Here is a 22,797-nt window from a genome sequence, read left to right as displayed (position 1 = left end):
GCCATCAAATACTCTTCATATGACAAACTTTTCAATCCTGGAATCATTTTTGTAACCATCCTTTGAACCCTCTGCAGTGTCAGCACAACCTTTTTAAGAAAAGGAGCGCAATACTCCAAGTGAGGCCTCACCAGTGCTTTAAAAAGCCTCAACATTACATCCCTGCTTTTTTTATTCCAGGCCTCTTGAAATGAATGCTAACATTGCATTTGCCTTCCTCCTCACTGTCTTAACCTGCAAATTAACCTTTAGGGGATCTTGCACAAGGTCTCCCAAGTCCTGTTACATCTCAGATTTTTGTATTTTCTCATTTAGAAAATAATCTACCCTTTCATTTCTTCTACCAAAGTGCATGACCGTACACTTCCTGACTTTGTATTCCATCTGTGACTTCTTTGCCCATTCTCCTAACCTGTATAAGTCCTTCTGTAGCATCTCTACTTCCTCAAAACTACCTGCCCCTCCAGCTATCTTGGTATCATCTGCAAACTTGGTCTCACAGCTATCAATTACTTCATCCAAGTCACGGACATATAACATATGCAGATCCCTGTGGAACAGCCCTGGTCAGCAGCTGCCAACCAGCAAAATCTCCCGTTATTCCCATTCTTTGCCTCCTGTCAATCAGATACTAATTTATCCATGCTATAAACTCTTCTGTAATAGCACAGGCTCTTAACTTGTGAGGCAGCCTCAAGTGTGGCACCTTTTCAAAAGCCTTCTGAAAATCCAACTACAGAAACTTAGAACATAAAACAGTACAGCACACCTTTCGGCCCACAATGTTGTGCCGACCCTTAAACCCTGCCTCCCATATAACCCCCCACCTTAAATTCCTCCATATAACTGTCTAGTAGTCTCTTAAACTTCACTAGTGTATCTGCCTCCACCACTGACTCAGGCAGTGCATTCCACGCACCAACCACTCTCTGAGTGAAAAACCTTCCTCTGATATCCCCCTTGAACTTCCCTCCCCTTACCTTAAAGCCATGTCCTCTTGTACTGAGCAGTGGTGCCCTGGGGAAGAGGCACTGGCTGTCCACTCTGTCTATTCCTCTTAATATCTTGTATACCTCCATCATTTCTCCTCTCATCCTACTTCTCTCCAGAGAGTAAAGCCCTAGCTCCCTTAATCTCTGATCATAATCTATACTCTCTAAATCACGCAGCATCCTGGTAAATCTCCTCTGTAACTTGACTGGAGTTCTTTGAGGATATAACAAGTGCAGTAGATAGACAGGAACAGAGGGACATTACTTACTTGGATTTCCAGAAGGCATTCGATTAGGTGCGCATAAAACACATCCATAAGGATGCATAGAATTGGGGGCAATATATTAGCATGGATAGAGGATTGGTTAACTAATAGAAAGACGAGAGTTGGGATACATGGACGTTACTCTGGTTGGCAATCAGTGGTGGCAGTATGCCACAAGGGTCAGTGCTGGAGCCGCAACTGTTCATGATATTCATTAACAATCTGGAAGAGGGGACCGAGAGTAGTCTATCTAAGTTTGCTAATGACACTAAATTGAGTGGAAAAGCAAATTGTGCCAAAGATATGGAGAGTCTGCAGAGAAATATAGCTAGGTTAAGTGCGTGGACAAGGGTCTGGAAGATGGAATACAATGCTGGTAAATGAGAGGTCATCCTATTTGGAAGGAAAAATGGAAAAGCAGGTTATTACTTAAATGGTAAAAAATTGCAGCATGCTGCTGTGCAGAGGGACTAGGGAGTGCTTGTGCATGAATCACAAAAAGTTGGTTTGCAGGTGCAGCAGGCTTTCAGGAAGGCAAATGCGATGTTGGTCTTCATTGCTAGAGGGACTGAATTTAAGAACAGAGAGATTACGTTGCAATTGTACAGGATACTGGTGAGGCCACAACTGAAGTACTGCCTGCATTTCTGGTCTCCTTACTTGAGGAAGGATATACTGGCTTTGGAGGCAGTGCAGAGGAGGTTCACCAGGTTGATTCCAGAGATGAGGGGATTACACTGAGGAGAAATTGAGTTGCCTGGGACTGTACCCACCGGAATTCAGAAAAATGAGAGGAGATCTTATAGAAACATACAAAATTCTGAAAGTGGTAGGTAAGATAGAGGCAAGAAAGTTGTTTCCACTGATAGGTAAGACTAGAACAAGGGGACATAGCCTCCAGATTTAGGGGAGTAGACTTTGGACAGAGATGAGGAGGAACTGCTTTTCCCAGAGGGTGGAATCTCTGCCCAATGAAGCCATGGAGGCTACCTCAGAAAATATATTTAAGACAAGGATGGATAGATCTTTGCATAGTAAGGGAGTTAAGGGTTATGGGGCAAAATCAGATAGGTAGAGATGAGTCCATGACCAGATCAGCCATGATCTTATTAAATGGCGGATCAGGCTTACTGGGCCAGATGACCTACTCTTGCTCCTATTTCTTACATTCTTATGAACATCCATTTTGCTTGATATTTCTTAAAAATTCCAATATATTTGTTAGGCAACATTTTCCCTTGAAGAAACCTTGCTGACTACAGCCTATTTTATCATGTTCTGTTCAAATACTGGTTCAGTTCATCCACCATTTCTTTGTCCCCCATTACTACCTCTCCGGCATCATTTTCCTGCAGTCCAATATCCACTCTTGCCTCCCTTTAATACTTTATGTATGTGAAGAAACTTTTGGTATCCTCTTTATTATTTGCTAGCTTGCATTCATATTCCATCTTTACCTTCTTAATGACTTTTTAGTTGTCTTCTGTTATATTTTAAAAGCTTCCCAATCCTCAAACTTCCCTCTAATGTTTGCTCTATTATATGCCCTCTCTGTTTTTTTATGTTGGCTTTTACTTCTCTTGTCAGCCATGGTTGTGTCATGTATCCTTTGGAATACTTCATCCTCTTTGGGATAGATATATCCTGTGCCTTCTGAATTGCTTCCAGAAATTCCAGCCATTGCTGTTCTGCTGTCATCCCTGCCAGTGTTCTTTTCCAATCAATTCTGGTCATCTGCTCTCTCATGCCTAGGTAATTCCTTTTACTCTACTGTAATACTGATACATTTGACTTTAGCTTCTCCTTCTCAAATTTCAGGGTGAGTTCAATCATATTATGTTCACTTCTCCAAAGGGTTATTTTAACTTAAGCTCTCTAATCAATTCTGGTTCATTGCATAACACTCAATCCAGAATAGCTGATCCCCTAGTGGATTGAACCACAAATTGCTCTAAAAAGCCATCTCATAGACACTCTAGAAATTACCTTTCCTGGAATCCAGCAACAACCTAATTTTCTCAATCTACCGCACATTGAAGTCCCCCATGACTATTGTAACAATGCCTTTTTGGCATGGATTTACTATCTCCTATTGTAATTTATAGGCCATGTCCTTACTATGTTTGGGGGTCTGTATAAAACTCTCATCAGGGCCTTTTGACCTTTGCAGTTCCTTAGATCTATCCACAATGAGTCAACACCTTCCAACACTATGCTACCTCTTTTAGGAATTTGATTTCATTTTCTACCAACAGAGAAATGCTCCCTACTCTGCCTTCATGCCTATCCTTTCCATACAGTATGTATCCCTGGACATTAAGCACCCAGCTATAATCTCCTTGCAGCCATGATTCAGCAATTCCTACAACATCATACCTGTTAATCTGTAAATGTGCTGCCTTATTCTGTACACTGTGTGCATTCAGATATAACATATTTTGTTCTGTATTCGCTCTTTTTGATTTTGTCTGCCTATACATTGCAAGTCATTCTGTTGGCTGCAATTTTGCCAAATCAACAATCTCGCCCCATAATACATCGCCTCTGTTTGCAAACCACATACCTCTTGTTCAGCACAATTATCCCCCTTTGCTATGACACTTCTTGCATTGAAATATAAACAGCTCAGGGCACCAGGCACAGCATGCTCGACCATTTGACTCTTAACTTTGTCTGAGATCTTACCAACATCTGCCTCCACAAACTCTTCACAAGGAGCTCTGGCACTCTGTTTCCCAAACCCTGTAATGCCAGTTTAAACCCCACCACTAGGATATTAGTCCTCCTTCAGTTTGGGTGCAAACTGTCCCTTCTGTACAGGTTCCACCATTCCTAGAAGAGAGCGCAATGATCCAAAAATCTTATGCACTCCCTCCTACAACAACTCCTTAACCACACGTTAAACTGTATATTCTTCCTTTATGGCCTCACTAACATGTGATAGATTTAGCAATCCTGAGGTACAATTGATACGCGTTTTAAAAAGTTTTCTCATCAGGTGCCAAATGACAAGTTTATCATTAAGACTGATGAGATCCAAGAATATTACCATGAGTAGAAAATTGGCAAAGTAACAGGAAACAGAGAGTGGTGGTGGAATGCTGCTTTTCAGACTGGAGAAAAGATGACAATGCAGTTATCCATGAGACAGTACCAGGGCCACCTTTTTTCCTACTCTGATTTGGATACATACTTTGAGGGCAGTGCAGATGAGACAAAGTTTGGGTGTGGAGTGAACAATAAGGGGAATAACATACATCAAGAAGATAAAAAAAAAAGCTGTGAGAATGGGTGATTGAAATTCAGTGTTGAAAGATCTGAAGCATCATATTTGAGAAAAAAGAGTGAGAAGAGAGTTGCAGAGCAAATCTGTGGGCTTGTCCTGGATGAACATGTCTTCATTGATCACAAAAGTGTAAATGGTCAAACAAGGCTGAAGAATTGGAGTAAGGACTTGGAGAATAAATTGAAGAAGGTATGAAGACAGAAGAATTTATAATCCAGGATGTGACAGTCACTTTTGAATCCCAGGAGGGAACAAGGAAACAAAACAATGGAAATAGAATCGATGTCAGGTTTCAATTAGGAAGGACAGTGCTGGACTAGGTACAGAAGTGATGCCATGACAAAAGATGATAGCAGAATGGGGGTGACAGTGGGACAAATAACAAAACAAAGGATGGGGCAGATAAAAGTGAATAATGCAAGAAATAAAGACTGAAGTTCAAAGTAAATTTATTAGCAAAGTACATATACATCAACATATACTGCCCTGAGATTCATTTTCTTGTGGACAGTCACAGTAGCTACACAGTTACTGACAGTGGCCAGCTCCCTCTGCCATACAACACACAGTTCTGTAAGGATAACTATTGAAGGGATAGGTCACTTGTGCAATAACTATGCACAAGGCTGTCATTGAGGCAGAACACATGCTTTCTGAAGAACCATTGTTTTTCAAAAGAAAAAAATAATTTAAAAATAGCTTAAAAAATCAGCTTTGTCTTTGGTTGATTAAGTCTAGTTAATTAATTGAATGTAACAAACAGAGTTCACTGCAGGTGAGAATCCCAGCAGACTATTCCTTTGCATATAAGAAAGGTCTTGTGTAACTAGACTGGCAACCTTCTGATGGTACCTGGTGGGCAACTCTCTTTAACACATAACATGGACTATCCAGTTATCTTTGTGTTTGAAAGAATCTACTACCCCATTCTTGCAGCAGTTGGCATTACTGGTAAGGGAAAGGAACAAACTAATGTGCATAAGTTTCTAGATGCTCAGTGAATGTTTATTTTTCTTCTCCTGCATTGTTACATGCAAGTTTTCCTTTTTATAGAAGGGAAGCTGAGAGTATATGTGTCAGGCAGGTGGAGAGGGGCAAGCAGAGGTGTATAACAAGCATGATGTACTTCCACCAGCTGCAGAAAGATGCCACCACTGGATGCACCTTTCCTTCCTTTCACCATCTGGACCTCCTCTGACTCCCTGGTTCACCCACCCATCTCCCCTCACAACCATTGCCTTGCTCAGCACTGTTTTATACAACCACATCACCTTCCCTTTGCCTCTTCCATTCCCACCATTCAGGTGCCCAAGCACTTCTTCTGAATGAGGCAATAACATCCCTGTATTCCTTCAAAATTAGTGAATTATTTTCAGTGTTCACAGCTTAGAATCCTCTACACTTAACCAACTAACTGTAAATTATATCACCGTTCTGTCACATTGACACAGTCATAGAGCTGCTGTCTCATGGCTTTAGTTACCTGGGTTCCATTCGATCTTCTAATCCTCATTGTTAATAGCTTTAATGTTCTCAGTTGGATTTTTTTCCAAGCGAACTGGTTTCCCCTAACATGTGAAAGAGGATTTGATGGTATATCTGTTGGACACTGAATTACATGCTTGGTGACTGGTAGAATCACAGCTGACCTGAAGGGAATATGGGGAAAATAAAATGAGGTCAGTGTAAAGAGACTTGGCTATCTGCTACAAATATGATTGTGTTATCATAGAGTATCTGTCATGAAATCATCTTAAACATCTGACAGTTGCACCCACTGAGAACTTCCTTTCTTTCTCTTTCCCCCCCTCCCTCTCTCTCACATGCGTACACACACACACTCTCTAACTCTTACACTGACATTAATTGGGGCATTGTAAGCTGAATTAAATGCATCTTCTGGAAGACACGTGGCAGCATATAGGACTCAATAATGAATTCAAGAGTTTCAGATAACCAGCCATTCCAGTTTTCTGTCAGTTTTGATGTAAGGTCAATAACATCTGAAGTTTACTGAAATAGAGGTCCTTGACCAGCTAATTAATTTCAACATTGTGGGTTCTTAATTTTAAGGTGATGGATTTCCAGGAAATACAACATTTTCCTTCTCAAATTTCCAATATCTTTTAATGCAGTGTTTTCATTCACCACCCAACCTTCCAGCAGATCAGCTATTAGTAATAATCCTTTGCTACCTTTTCTCAGACACCAACAGCATTCACCTTATGTAGAATCTTCTGTTCCTCAATGTATTACAAACTTCTGAAAATTGTTTCTTTTTACCTGGCACTGGCTAACTTACTGAATTTGTAAACAACCTTCTGTTCTTTCTATTGCAGTTAACCTGGTGGCAATCATAATTCTATGCCGTGGAAAATGCGGACTCACCAAATGTATTACTCGCTATTTGGTTGCCATGGCAATGGCGGATCTAATGGTGGTGATCATCGAAGTCATACTGAAGCGAATTAATAACATTTATTTTCCGATAAATTTTTTGTTCATCACTCCGGTCTGCGCCATGATAATTGTCACAAAGATCGCATCCCTCGATTGCTCTGTTTGGTTCACAGTTGCTTTTACCTTCGATCGCTTTGTGGCCATTTCTTGTCAAAAACTCAAACCAAGGTACTGTACCGAGAGGACAGCAAGTGTGGTTGTGGCCACGGTAAGCACACTGGCCTGCTTGAAGAACATCCCATTTTACTTTGCATTTGAACCCAAAATTATAATTAACAACTTACCATATTTCTGCATGGAAACTACTGCGTATTATACTTTGCCCCTGTGGGTGGGTTACGAATCGTTTGACAGTGTAGTAACTCCTTTGATACCAATCATTCTCATTCTTTTGTTCAATGCCCTTACCGTCAAACATATTATAAAGTCCAATAAAATCCGTAGGGCGCTCATGAGTAACATCAATAACCACGATGATCCCGAAAGTGAGAACCGTAAGAAGTCTATGATTTTGCTCTTCACTCTATCTGCCAACTTCATCCTCCTCTGGACTCCATATTTTGTACATTCCTTAAAATGGCGAATGAGAAACTACAATTACCAGGACAAGTATTACAGCAACCCCATATACATCAACCAGCAAACGGGATTCATGTTGCAACTACTCAGTTCCTGCACCAACACTTGCATCTATGGACTGACGCAGAGGAAGTTCAGACAGGAGCTGAAAAATGGGGTGAAGTATCTGGTCACATTGAACGGGAAACTCTGTAAGTAGAAAACCAGATGGATACTTTATTGATCCCAAAGGAAATTAAAAGTGCATCAATATACAAATATTAGAAGAAAATTAAGAAAGAATAAAAAAATAGGCTACAATAGGTACAATGAGATGTACAAGATTTACAAGACAAAGGTTACAAGATCACTACCCTGGCTATAGGTTGACTCATTATAGTCATTATAGTGCCTGATTATAGTGAAGAATGACCTCATATAACGCTTTTTAGAGCAGCACAATTGTCTCAGTCTATTACTGAAAGTGCTCTTCTATTTAACCAACGTGGCATGCAGAGGGTGAGAAAGATTGTCCAGAACAGCTAGGATTTTTTGCAGGGTCCTTTGTTCTACCACAACCTCTAGTGTGCCTAGCTTAACAGAGCCAGCCTTTCTAATCAGTTTATTGTTGGCATCACCCGTGTTGATGCCATTGCCCCAGCACACCACCCCATAGTAGGAAACAACTGACATAAAACAGTACCAAATATTGTAGGTTTTTTTCTCTTTTGCAGATTATTTGAGGGTGGTTACGGTAGTGTAGTGGTTGGCACAATGGTAAGTAATAAGGGTTCAAATATATATATACATATATATATATATATATATATATATATTTGCATGGTTGTATTTTACTGATATGTGCTCACTGTCTTGTAAGTGCAAGAGCTAGGCCTCAAGCCGTGGTGTCGCCTGCATACTGCTGCCAGGAAAGAGCAGTTGGAGCCAATGCGGTCCACAGGGGTGGTGTGGTGTGGCACCCAGGCTGGATTTGGTGCTGCCCTCCCCACCAGTGCTTGCTCGCCAGAAGAGGAGCTGTATTGTGGTCGTCTGTATATTCTGGCGGCATTGGATGGCTCAAGGTTGGACCCTTCTCTCGTGTGGCTGTATCCTACTATCTTATATGTGCCATGTGTGACTGTTGGCACCATGGTTTGCATCTTGGCTCTGGAATAATGCTGTCTCATTTTGCTCCATTCATGAGTTGAATCACAATTAAAATTGAATTTAATTCCGATCACTGTCTGCGAGGAGATTGGCTGCTCTTGCCTTGATTGATCATGTGGGTTTCCTCCAGGTGTTCAGGTTTCCTCCCAAATTTCAAGTGTACGGTTAAGTTTTGTGACAGTGCTACATTGGTGGCAGAATCATGGTGACACTTACAGGCTTCCTCCAAAACCATCCTCGGAATGTGTTGATTATTGTAAAATAACACATTTCACTGTAGGTTTTGATGGACATGTGACCTGTAATGAGTGATGAACAGACCTGATGGACAATGGGGTGAAGGGTTAACCATTCCCAAATGCCCTCCTGAGAACCACGAACTATTACTGTTGTTATGTTGACCTTGAGAAAGAGAGACGGAAAAACAAGCAAGAACATCTGCGACAGATAAGAGAGAGGGAAATTGCTGATTAATTGTATTGTGACTCTTTTTTTTGAATTATTTAATGTCTTGCTGCAAGGACAATAGTTTGCTCATAAACATTCCTCAGTGGACTGAAGGAGTGGCCTTATTTGATGGACACAGTCATTCAGGAGTGATGGTTAGCTAAGTCTCCGTTAGTAAGGATAAAAGACAGGTCTGGAGAGACACCCTCCAGACACACCAGTGGACACTGATTGAGTGTTGGAACCCACAAGAAAGGTGGGGGCTTCGGAGACCAAACCAGGAGATCGGTCAGTAAAGCTCACAGTGTTAAAGCAGGGCTGGTGGGGACTTGTGTGTGTGTCCACTCATGCCAGAGTGACGAGTCCACCACAGAAGAACGGTCTGGCTGAAGACCAGAGGGGTCATAACTGAATGACCACAAAGATATGATGGATTAAGAAAACAAAGGAAGGTTTGGCTGCAGTAGCTGTTACATCTCGCTTGCTCTCTAACGATTACAATGCAACAACCATAACTACATCAGCACTCATGAACTGAACTTTATACTCTTCTATGACAATTTATTTACCCCTAGACATCGATAGAGCTTGTTTATTGCTTATTATTATTCCTTTACTTTTAGGTTTATTACTGCTAACTGGTTTTATATGTATATTTGCATCATTGATATGATTTTGCTTATTTTTATTAATAAACACCTTTAGTTCGGTACCACCAGACTCCAACGGATTCTTCTTTCTCTGCTGGTTAGACACCCAGTTACAGGGTACGTAACAGACCAGACCACATTGCAAAGCCAATCACCTCACTAATGTCTGAGTGAGTAACACCACTAAAATTATCTGACACCCCTTCTTTTCACTTTACCTATAAAAACTCCTCTAGTCATTAAATATCAAAATGAATCATGGGAATAAGATCAGCATGTGCTGCTGAGAGGAATCAAGGTAAAGCATGGTTTATGAATGGCAATATATCATATGAATCTGTTATTGCAATATTTTTATGGCTGAACTTTTTTATAACTGAACCTATCTCACTAATCCATGGGCTGATTTGTAAATCTAGAAAAGTTATTTAAAATTAATCAGGATTGAATGAAGAAACCCAATGAATCAGGAACAAAACATTTTGTGTGCACCAGAAACAAAAAGAGAGAATGAATAAATTGGTAAACTTTTGGTACATGAGTAGCATTTCATATTAATTGTATGCAAGGAACACAGCAGAATAGCTGGGTGGTTTGGAGTAATTAGTTAGGAAGACTGAACCATATACTGAAAGAAAACAATTGTAGAAGTACTAAGTTGGACTGATGTCAATGTTACTAGGTGGACATTTGATTATGCAAGTGTGAACTTAGAGTAGTCAATTGAATGTAATGCAACAAGTTGTTCAAAAGGGTGACAGTGAATGTTCATTGATATTAAAGGTAAAATGATGGGGAAATGCCACAACACAGGCTCCACAGATGTGGAGGAATGAGGAGAGCAAAGAGATGCAATATTAATTCAGGTACCAAAAAATTCATTCAGGAGCAGGTGGGGAATGATCAGATATGCAAAATTTCAAAGATCAAAGAAAATTAATTATCAAAGTGTGAACTTGTCAATATATATGACTTTGAGATTAACATTCTTGCAGGCATTCAGAACAAAGAAATACAATATAAAACTAGACATGAAGACTAACTAACAACTAATCTGCAAAAGGCAAATAATAAATATGAGGAAGTCTGGAAATCCAAAGGAACACATTCAAAATGCTGGAGGAACTCAGCAGGTAAGTCAGCATCAATAGAAATGAATATACAGTTGATGTTTTGGAATGAGACCCTTGTTTAAGACTGGAAAGTAAGGGAGAAGACACTGGAGAAAGAAGGTTGGGGAGGGGAAGGAGGATTGCTAGAAGCTGATAGGTGAAGCTAGGTGGGTGGATAAGAAAGGTGAAGGGCAGGAGAGGAAGGACAGAAGAGGAGCATAGACCATAAGACAAAATGAAAGAGGAAGGGACCCAAGCGGAGATGATAGACAGGTGAGAAGAGGTATGAGGCCTGAGTGGGGCATATAAGAAGAGAAGGGAATTTTTTTTTTAACCAGAAGGAGAATTCAATAATCACGCTTTCAGGTTCGAGTCTCTCCAGATGGAACATAAGGTGGTGGTCTTCGACCCAAACCCTAAGGATGTCCTTCTCCTTCCAGAAAAAAAATTTCCCTCAGATTATGAGTTGAAGGTCCAGCTCTTTAATCTATGAGCTAGCTTTCTAATCTTACGTTGCAGGACCACACTTCTCTTTTCACCAACATGTTTCAGCATTGACAATGCAACACAATGCATCTGGCTGGTGTTCAAGTGCCAAATCATGATGTAAACTGAAAGTACCACCTGCAAATGTGGTCATCCAGAGCTCAAGAAGTGGCTCAGAATTCCCACATGTTGCAACACCTCGGGAGAGTAGTCCTGCCACACTTGGAATTTTAGGAAGATCGACCCCACCCTTACACACACTTAAAATAATCCCACCTGTTCCTACACATACAATCTAAAAACAATGTTAAACTACTCACTGACCACCCACCAGTCTCGTATAATGTCACACTGTCCCACCACAGGTCCACGTTGAGAAGACAATAAGATCCTCCTCATCGACAAAACCAAAAATGAAAGTTTGATTGGTCATTGGCTTATTATTTTCACATGTATGAAAATACAATGAAAAACTTTTGTTTGCATGCCACCCAGACTGGTCATTCGCTGCATAAGTAGCAGAAAAAGGAATGTTCACCAGTTTAACACAGTGAAAATCAAGCTAATCGCAGTAAATTCAGAGTGGCACAGATAGAGCGTGAGAAAGAGCTGACATCAAATACAAATAGAAATCAGAAATATTCTCTATCCATATGAAGAGGAAAATTGGGAAGAGATTGATTGAAGACCAAAAGGAAATTTACTTGTGGAGGCAAAGATCTTAAATGGAGTCAGAGCAAGGTTATGATCACAATCATATCAGGAAGGAGTTACAGAGGCCTTAGGTCCAAAACCACCAGGTTCAGGAACAGCTGTTATCCTATGTAGCTCCCTCACTGGGTTCATAAGCAAACTTAACTCATTAGCATGATCTGCTAACATCCACGTGACTCAGCGGTGAGAAGCGCACCTTTCATAAACAATAGATGTCATGGGTCAGTGTGATTTGGGGATCAACCAAGCAGGAATGACATGGTGCTCCGATTAAAGAAACCTCAACTGGAATGAATACTGTGTAAATATTGTCCATACACAATATTGGTCAGCAAGAAATACACATCATACTCTGCATGAAATTACAAAGAAAGCATATTTACTAAATTTCAGTTTTATCAAACAGTTACTAAGAGAAAGAAAACAAAAAGAAATAGAAGGGCCCATTACAGTTAAACCAGTCTCAACGTGCACACAATTTTGGAGCTCATATCTTCCAAAACTGGGTATTTGGGGAGTATCTACTGCCCATTCACCTGCCACCTTTTCGAACTCTCCTTGAAAACCATCTTGAGCCAGTGGGCTCTCTCAGGAGTACTGCCCTTCCTCCTTGGAGTCATTCATCTGCTCAAAGCACTCCTTGCAACAGCAACTCTCTTTTTCGTGGCATCTGAGGCACCTTCCCTCCAGTCCTCTTCACAGCTCCAGCCAAAAAGATCCTGAGCCTGATTACTGTGTGCCACAACTCTCTCCCTCTGGAACTTTCTCCCACTCCCTCCATTCTGATTGGCTGACTCAACATGGCTAAGCTGAACCACGGGTCTTCTTATCTTTAGCCAAAACCAAAACATTCTACCAGCAGGACACACCGCTTTTGCAGAAACTGCTAAAATAAAATGCCTACAGCATTGCGGTAGAAACCTTAACCGGGGCATTATACTCTCCCCCCCCCCCCCCCCCCACCACCAAAAATAGACATGGCCTCATGACCGTGGAACTTTTTCAAATGAATTTAGTAATTTGAGGACCCCCAATCTATTTGTAAATGGAAGTAGCATATCACCATGGGAATGCACATTCTCTGCCAGCCTAGCTAGGGGTTTCCTGGCTCACACCTTTTTTGTCTCACTTTCAGTTTGTCCAGCTTCAAGCACTCCTTGTGACCCTGCCTGTCTATCACTTGTACCTTCCAATGGCTCAGATCCCCCACTCCATGACTGAACTTAACTTCCTTCAGTTTAAGCAGGTGCTGCTGAACCTCTTCAAACTCCGCTGGTACTAACCAATGAAACCTCTCTTGAAAAGAGGAGTCCTTGGTCACTCTAATAGTGTGGCAAGTACTTTTGCAGACATGTCAGTATAAAGGCATCTTCATGATCCAACATCTTCTCAGTTAGTCTCTTTTTCCATTCCTCGGGCATCAGTGAGTCACAAAATTTGCATGACTTCAGTTTTGACTTCCTCGATCCAGGAGACAGTTTCTCTTCTGCTTCCCCGGAAAATTAGACACTACCATCACAGAAAAAAGAGGGGCAATCAGCACCCCATGTTAGAGGGTAACATCTCTTCCTGAGGTGTTCCTGATAATCGATGTCATCCTGGATGTGTAGACAACCAAAGATTCTGCAGTTCAGGTCTCACCAGCACACCTCAAAAGCAGCTCTGAACACAGGGTAAATGGACAAGGTTTTCAGAAAGTTCTCTCCATTTCTCTCCTTGCATGCTCCCATGAGCCTTCTCTCAATGGAAGTAGTTGTTCCCACAAGAATGGACATTCCACTCTTTTCAAATGGATCTGGGCAGACCAACACTGGTGTGTCAATAGTCACAGTTACTCCAACAGCTGCTTCTGAAAACTCTAGTTTCAATGACAAGTAACCATATCACTGGAACATCAGTACGAAGCCACAAATCTCAAGGGCACTGAGTGGCATCAATGGTAAATGTGCCAAATACTGGTCATAAAAGGATCTATATAGCAAAGTAACTTGAGAACTTGTGTTAAGTATGGCTCCAGCATAAACACCTTCAATCCAGATGGATACAGCTGAGTTTGGTCCCACTAAACCTTCAGGAATAGTTATTTGTACTTTAGTATTTCCCTTGATACACTGATTGGAACATACCTTCTCTGAAACACCAGCCCATTCCTTTAATGGATGCCTATATAGTGTGGCCCCTTTTCTTCCCTGTTTGATCAAGTACTGGCTTACTCTTCAATGATTTTCCTGTACCTCACTGTCTCGCTTGAAATGTCCATCTTCTCCACAGTTGTAATGGAAAATACTAGTCACCTCTTTAGTCAAGAGACCCTTTTCAGCAACATTCCTCTCCAGCCTAAGTCCTACAGGTGGGCTGGCTTTCCCAAAGGACCCATCATGTTTATTTGAACCATTAGTGGATATCCATCGAATCAGCTCAGCTCAAAGGTTTTCCACCTCATTCCTCAAAAGCTCTATCTCTGTGGCACCAGGGGTCACTTTAGCAGCAGAGGCTACCACTGAAGACACTGCCCAGCCTTTGGAAATGTTCTGCTTCTCAATCATGTTGTCCTCCTCTCAAACTTCTCTCAGGAACTCAGTATAAGATGGAGGAGGGCGCATCTTGCAGGTCACACAAATACATGGAGCAATCACGTCATGTGACAGCGCGCTCCTCACAACTTGCTTCATCCTCAAGTAATTTCTCATGGACAGTTAAATGCCCCCTTTTGTAGCATGAAAAATGTAGCAGTATCTCCAACCAGACAGCTTCTCTCTTTTCTCCTGGAATGTGTGCTTACACTTTATCATCAGATCGGCTGCACTTTCAGCAGTGCCAAAATCATTTTCAGAGTTTTCAGGTAATTAACTGTCATGGCTAATGGGTTTTCTACCTTTAGGAGCCTCACTGTCTCACCCACCGGATACTTTATGCTCTCTACCAGTCTGTTTCTTCATGTTACTTGAGCACGACCATTCATCCAGTAACTGAGGTGTCTGCTCAGCCCAAGCTTCATTCTTCTTCCCCATCTGGTGTGTGCTTGGCTCCAGAGAACACTCCCTACTTATTATAACTTCCGCTCTCCGCAGATACACTGCATTTATCAACCAATGCTGTAATAGCCAAAACCAGCTCAGATTTAAATCATCTTCTGAAGACCCATTAGACCAATCACATCAGACAGTTCTTTTCCCCTCACTTTGCAGAGACAAAAGCAACTTGTCGTTAAAGTCTTCACCCTCAGCTATACACCCCTTTCTCTAAAAAATATGGACTGCCCGTGCCTCTGCCTCTCCAGGTGCTCTGATCTATTTTCCCACTGGAAAAACAGGAGATAATCAGTGAAAGAAAGACAACTGATATGTGCTTTGGAAAGTTTTCTCATCAGGTAACAAAATGACTGGTTTATCATCAAGAATGAAGACCTACAAGAATATTAGCAGGAATAGAAAATTGGCAAAGTAACAGGAAACAGAGCAGTGGTGGAATGTTGCTTTTCAGACTGGAGAGAAGACGACAATGCAGTTCCCCATGAGTCAGTACGAGGGATACTTCTTTTCCTATTCTGATTTAGATATGTATGTTCATGGCAGTGTTTTCAGATCTGCAGATGAGACAAAATTTGCAGCTGGAGTGAACTGAGCCGAATAACAGACATCGTGCAGATTTACAAATTGCTCAAGAAAGGGTGATTGAAATTTGAAGTTGAAAGATCGGAAGTATTACATTTGAGTGGGAGGAGGGAGAAGAGAGCTGCAGAGCAAATCTGTGGGCCTGTCATGGATGGACTCAAGTCTTCATTGGTCAGCAAAGTGTAAATGGTGAAACAAGGCTGAATAATTGGACTGAGAGAAGAAATAAAAGATATGAAGACAGAAGAGACTGTACACTGAAATGTGAGAGCTATTTTTATATTCCAGGAGGGAACAAAGAAACAAAGCAAAGGAAATACAGTAGATGTCAGGTTTAGATTAGGAAGGACAGTGGTGGACTAGGTACAGGTGTGATGAAAGATGATAGCAGAATTGGGGAGGTAATGGGACAAATAACAAAACAAAGGACGGGGCCAGATAAAGAGTAAAGTGAAAGAAATAAAGACCAAAGTTCAAAGTAAATTTATTATGAAAATACATACATGTCACCAGATACGACCCAGAGATTTAATTATTTGCAGACATTCACAGTAGCTACACAGAAGCTTCACAGTCGCTGACAAAGGCCACCTCCCTTTGCCAGACAACACACAGTTCTGTGAGGATAACCAGTGAAGGGATAGGTCTCATGTGCAATAACTACACACAAGCCTGTTATTGAGGCAGTAAACATGCTTTCTGCAGAACAATTGTTTTTCAAAGAAAAAAAAAGTTAATTTAAAAATAGCTCTGAAATTGATTTTGTCTTTGGTTGATTAAGTCTGGTTGTTTAATTGAATGTAACAGAGTTCACTCCAGGTGAGAATCCCAGCAGAGCATTCTCTTGTATATAAGAAAGCTCTTGTGCAACTAGATTGACAACCTTCAGACAGTGCCTGATGGGCAATTCTCCTTGACACATAACATGGGCTATCCAGTTATTTTTGTGTTTGAAAGCATCTACTACCCTATTCTTGCAGCAGTTGGCATAACAGGTAAGGGAAAGGAATGGCCGATTTGCATAATTTTTTTAAAATGTCATGTAAATGTTTATTCTTCTTCTCTTGCATTGCACCATGCAAATATTCCTTTTTATAGAAGGGAGGCTGAGAGTATATGTGTCAGGCAGGTGTAGAGGGGCAAGCAGAGATGTATAACAGGCATGATGTACTTCCACCAACTGCAGTAAGATGCCACCACCGGATGCACCTTTCCTTCCTTTATCTGGAAGTACCGTTCCTCCTCTGACTCCCTGATTCACTCATCCATCTCCACCAACAACCACTGTCTTGCTCAGCACTGTTTTGTACAACCACATCACCTTCCCTTTGCCTCTTCCATTCCCATTCAGGTGCCCAAGCACTTCTTCTGAATGAGGCAACAACATCCTTGTATTCCTTCAACATTGGTGAACTAATTTCAGTGTTTATGGATTGGAAACCTCTACACTTAGCCAACCAAATGTAAATTACGTCACCGTTGTGTCACAACGGCAGAGTTAGTTACCCAGGTTCAACTCTGACTTCTGATGCTCATTGTTAAAAGTTTGAACGTTCTCGATTGAATATTTTTCCATGAGCTCATTTCCTCCAGCACCTGAAGGAGGTTTGGATTGGGATGTTAATTGGTCACAGAATTACACTTTGTGCTCGGTGACTGGTAGCATCTCAGGTGAGTTAAGGGGAATATGGGGAGAATAAAATGAAATTAGTGTAAAGAGGTCAGCACAGACTTGGATATGTGCCATATCTGTGATTATAGTTGGAGTATTGTTCTAAATACCTCAAGGAGATGCGTAAGCATCCATCTGACTGCACACACACACACACACACACACACACACACACACACACACACACACACACACACACACACACACACACACTCACTCTCACTTCTTATACTGTTCCAAGTAATTCCAACACTAGCTGAAGGAAATGTAACTTCTGGAAGACATGTGGGAGCCCGTAGAACTCAATATTGCATTCAAGAATTTCAGATAATGAGCCATGCCAGTTTTGTATAAGTTCTGATGTAAGGTCAGTAACTTCTAAAATTTACCACAATAGATCTCCTTTGACCAGTGAATTAATTTCAGCAGTGTGGGTTTTTATTTGGGAAGGGGCAGATTTTGAGGAAATCCAACATTTTCCTTCTCACAGTTCCAATATCTTTCGATGCATCGTTTTTGTTCACTTCCCACCACTCCGGCAGATCGGCTGTTAGGAATAATATTTTGCTACCTTTTCTCAGACAACCCCAACAGCATTCAACAAATGTAGAATCTTCTGTTCTTCATGTTATTAAAAAGTGTTTTAACTTTTAGTTTCCTTTTACCCTAGCATTGGATTATTTGCAGAGTCTGGTGATAACTTTCTTTTCTTTCTGTTGAAGTTAACCTGGTGGCGATCGTTATCCTGTGCCGGGGAAATTGCGGACTCTCCAAATGCATCACTCACTATTTGGTTGCCATGGCTACGGCGGATCTAATGGTGGTGATTGTCGAAGTCATACTGAAGCGAATCAACAACATTTATTTGCCGATAAACATTTTGTTCATCACTCCGGTCTGCTCCTTGATACTTGTGGCAAAGATTGCAGCCCTCGATTGGTCTGTTTGGTTCACAGTTGCTTTTACCTTCGATCGCTTTGTGGCCATTTCTTGTCCAAAACTCAGACCAAGGTACTGTACCGAGAGGACGGCAAGTGTGGTTATAGCCACTGTGAGTACGCTGGCTTCTTTGAGGAGCATCCCGTTTTACTTTATGTACGAACCGAAATTTATAATTAACAACGTTCCATATTTCTGCATCGAAACCATTGCCTACTATACCTCGCCCCTTTGGGCGGCTTACGAGTCATTCGACAGTATAGTAACTCCTTTAACACCAATCCTTCTCATCATTTCGTTCAATGCCCTTACCGTCAAACATATCATAAAGTCCAATAAAATCCGTAGGGCGCTTGTGAGTAACAGCGATAATCGTAATGATCCCGAGAGTGAGAACCGTAAAAAGTCTATGATTTTGCTCTTCACTCTATCTGGCAACTTCATCCTCCTCTGGACTCCATATTTTGTACATTCCTTAAAATGGCGAATGAAAAACTACAATTACCAGGACAAGTATTACAGCAACCCCATATACATCAACCAGCAAACAGGATTCATGTTGCAACTACTCAGTTCCTGCACCAACACTTGCATCTATGGACTGACACAGAGGAAGTTCAGGCAGGAGCTGAAAAATGGGGTGAAGTATCTGGTCACATTGAACGGGAAACTCTGTAAATAGAAAACAAATAACATAAAGCTGTATCAAATGGTGTAGATTTTTGATTCTCTCTTATAGATTATTTAAGGGTGGCACTGTAGCATAATGGTTAGCACAAATGCCAGCACAATCACCAATGATAAGTGTTCAGTACCTGCTACTGTCTGAAATGAATTTGTATGCTGACCCCATGAACTTGTGGGTTTCCTCCAGGTGCTCTGTTTTCCTCCCATGCTCCATGTGTGGTTTAGGTTAATGACTATTCTGGGGCCATTATGGTGACAGTGACAGGCTTCCCCAACACTATCATTGGAATGTGTTCATCACTGATGCCAAAAAACACGTTTCACTCGAGGTTTCCATGGACACGAGACAAATAAAGCTTTTTTTTCTTTTTGTTTTATTTCAGCATACTGGGAGATAATCAGAAAGGGCTGAGAGCCAGTTAAACATATAGATTGGTAGGAGGATCAAATGAATTAGATCAGTCTGTCTAATTAGTTTTGACATTATATTAACATGAAATTAGAAAATACACACAATCCACTTAATAGACGTCAGAGAAGAATTAGGATGTTTGGCTTATTGCACCTCCTCTGCCATGTCATCGTAGAGTCATAGAAAAATACAACACAGAAAAAAGCCCTTCAGCCCATCTATTCCATAATGAACCGACTTTTTAACTGTCCACCTGTCAATTGAACAGGTATCAATTGACGTTTGATATCTCTCATTTTCCTTTTCAGGGTGGATGAAGGTCTGTTGAAATGCCTGACCTGGGGTTACAGTCAGCTGCTTTTTGCGGTGGTGGGACCCACCCTGGGGGCTCACGGCCAGCCACTTTTTGATATCCCAAGGATGCGGCTAAAAGGACGAGCGCATCTTTGGGATTCTGAGTATGGCTCTCTGTTCACGCCATCATCAATGGACTCTTGGTCCTCCCCTTATGCATCTGAACCACCCATGGTGCTGTAATCTTGGCTCAGGTTGGATATGTTCATTTTCCAACAGAGAAAGGGGCTGAGGGCCAGATGCCCTCCGTGGGTTCCCTGACTGCCTCTGCTTGCTGCTCACCTTCTTGATTCACCTTTCCTTATGCCGCAGCAGGATCATCTCTGAACACATGCACCTCACACAAATTTCAGCATTGATGATGCTCCGCAGTACATCCGGTTGGTGTTCACATACCAAATCCTGTCACAAGCTGAAAGCTTCCCCTGCAAATGTAGTCATTCAGAGGGCTAGAAATGATTTGGAAATCCCATGTTCGGTAACACCTGGAGTGAATATTCTTGCCGCACTTTGAATTGAGAATGATCACCCACTCCTGATACACACATAAAATAATTACACCTGTTCTGACACATTAAGCTATGGAAAATGTTAAACCACTCATTGCCCACCAGACTTGTACCAATGTCACACTTGTCCCATGAGGGGTCCACATTGAGATCCTCCTTACTGAGGAAACCAAAAATGAAAGAGTGATTGGTAATTGGTTTATTATTTTCACATGTACAAAAATATAATGAAAAACTTTTGTTTGCGTGCCACTCAGACAGGTCATCTCTGCATTAAAAAAAAGTGTTCACCATGTTGTTAGCACGCTGAAAATCAAGCTGACCACAGTAAATTCAGAGTGGCACTGAGGGAGCATGAGAAAGAGGCAACATCAAACACAAATAGAAATCAGAAATATTCTCTATCCATATGAATAGGAAAATTGGTAAGGGATTGATTAAAGACCAAAAGGAAATTTACTTGTGGGGGCAGAGATCTTAAACCAAAGAAGATGTTTCTGGAGTCAGAGTAAGGATATGATCACGATCATATCGGGAAGGAGTTACAGAAGCCTTAGATGTGACAGCACCGGCTTCAGGAACAGTTGTTATCCTATGTAGCTCCCTCACCGGGTTTGTAAACAGACTTGGCTTATCTGCAGTGAGAAGGGCACCTTTCACAAACAATATATGTCTAAGGTTGGTATAATTTGGGGTTCAACCAATCAGAAACGTCATGGTGTTCCAATTAAAGAAACCTCGATTGGAATGGATGCTGTGCAAATATTGCTCATACACAATTATCTGTCAGCTAAAAATACATATCGTAGTCCGTATGAAATTATAAAAGCATATTTACTAATTTCACTTTAGCAACAAGTTATTAAGACAAAGAAAGAAAAAAGGGCCCATTGCAGTTAAACCTGTCTAAATGTGTGCACAACGTTGGAGGTTGTATCTAGGTATTCGGGGGAGTATTTACTGCTCATGCACTGGACCCATGATCTGCGTAAAAACAAACACCACCTTCTCGAACTCATCTCGAGCAAACTGGAACTCTCTCTCAGGAATATTGTTCTTCCTCCTTGGAGCCATTCATCTTGACAAAGTACTTCATGCAACGGGGATTCCCATTCCCACGGCATTGAGACATCTTCCCTCTTGTCCTCTCTGCAATCCTACCAAGGGGACGGTGAAGCAGATCTGTCACAAATCTCTCTCTGTCCCATTCTCTCTGGAAAGTTCTCCAGATTCCACCATCCCAATTGGCTGACACTACATTCCTAAATTGAAATACCTACAGCATAGCAGTAGAAATCTTAACAAGAGCATTACATCTACAACCATCAGACTTCTGAACCTGCATGAGTAACTACACTTGCCTCAGTGCTGTGGTGATTTCACAACCTGTGGACGCACTTTCAGGGACTCTACAACTCATGTTCTCAGTATTCTTTATGTACTTTTTTTTTAGACTTCAGTTATTTGGCAGCCTCTGTTTGTGTGGGGTGCTTAGGGTATTCAGAAAAGGGTAGCATCTCTGGTGAAGGGAATTGTCGTGTCAGTTCCTGGATAGTTCACTCACCTTTGGTCCCCACCAGACACACAGCTCTCACCTGTGGCTCCATGTAGCTGTTTCCATGTGACAGTGCCTACACACTGTTACACTGCTCAACAAGCAGACTATTACTGGCGAGAGGAGCTGGTGGCCTCACACACAGGTGGAACAAGATGCATGCTTGTCCAAGCATGCAAAGTCAGGTCTGGTGGACTGGGCAAATGAGATTGACAGTAATATCCAACAGCCAGGAAGGTGGTGCTGTAATGCTCTGTGGAATGTGTAGGGCATGAAATCTGCAGATGAGACAAAAACTTGGGGCTGGGGTGAACTATAAAGAGAACAACAGGCATCAAAAATAAAGGTTATGGTCGTCCACTAGAATCAAGGAAGATTCAAGTATGTGACACTTGTTCATGCCGCTGGACCTGGAATTCTGAGGTTGCAAGAGTGGAAATGCCCTAGTGCAACAGCTTTTCTACTATAAAAATTCAGCCACACAGGTTTCCAGTTATCTCAGACAATACAAATCACCAAGATTGTGTGTAGTTGATTCTTTTGTATTTCTGTGTTCCACTGTGAATGCCTGCAAGGAATAATTCTCAGGGTATCATATAGTGACATATATGTACTTTGATAATAAATTTGCGTTGAACTTTGAAATTCAACTTTGAGATTCTCAAAAGTATTTAAGTATTCTGGGCTGCAGAGGATGGTAAAGAGAAAAACAAAGGAGGTCCTGCTCTAATCCTCCAAACAAAGATTTTGTCTGGACAACAAAGTTTTTGATTACAGAATACCTCAGGTGAAAGGGGCTTGTCATGTCTATTGAAAGGCAGCTCGCTCACCTTTGGTGCCCACCTCCCCCCCCCCCCCCCCCCCCAGACACTGTAACTCAAACCTGAGGCTCCAAGTAGCTATTTGAACACACAGCA

The sequence above is a fragment of the Hypanus sabinus genome, chromosome 1 (genome assembly GCF_030144855.1).
Source record: "Hypanus sabinus isolate sHypSab1 chromosome 1, sHypSab1.hap1, whole genome shotgun sequence".
NCBI lineage: Eukaryota > Metazoa > Chordata > Chondrichthyes > Myliobatiformes > Dasyatidae > Hypanus > Hypanus sabinus.
The sequence above is the reverse complement of the archived record's forward strand: the minus strand, read 5'-3'. Positions refer to the sequence as shown.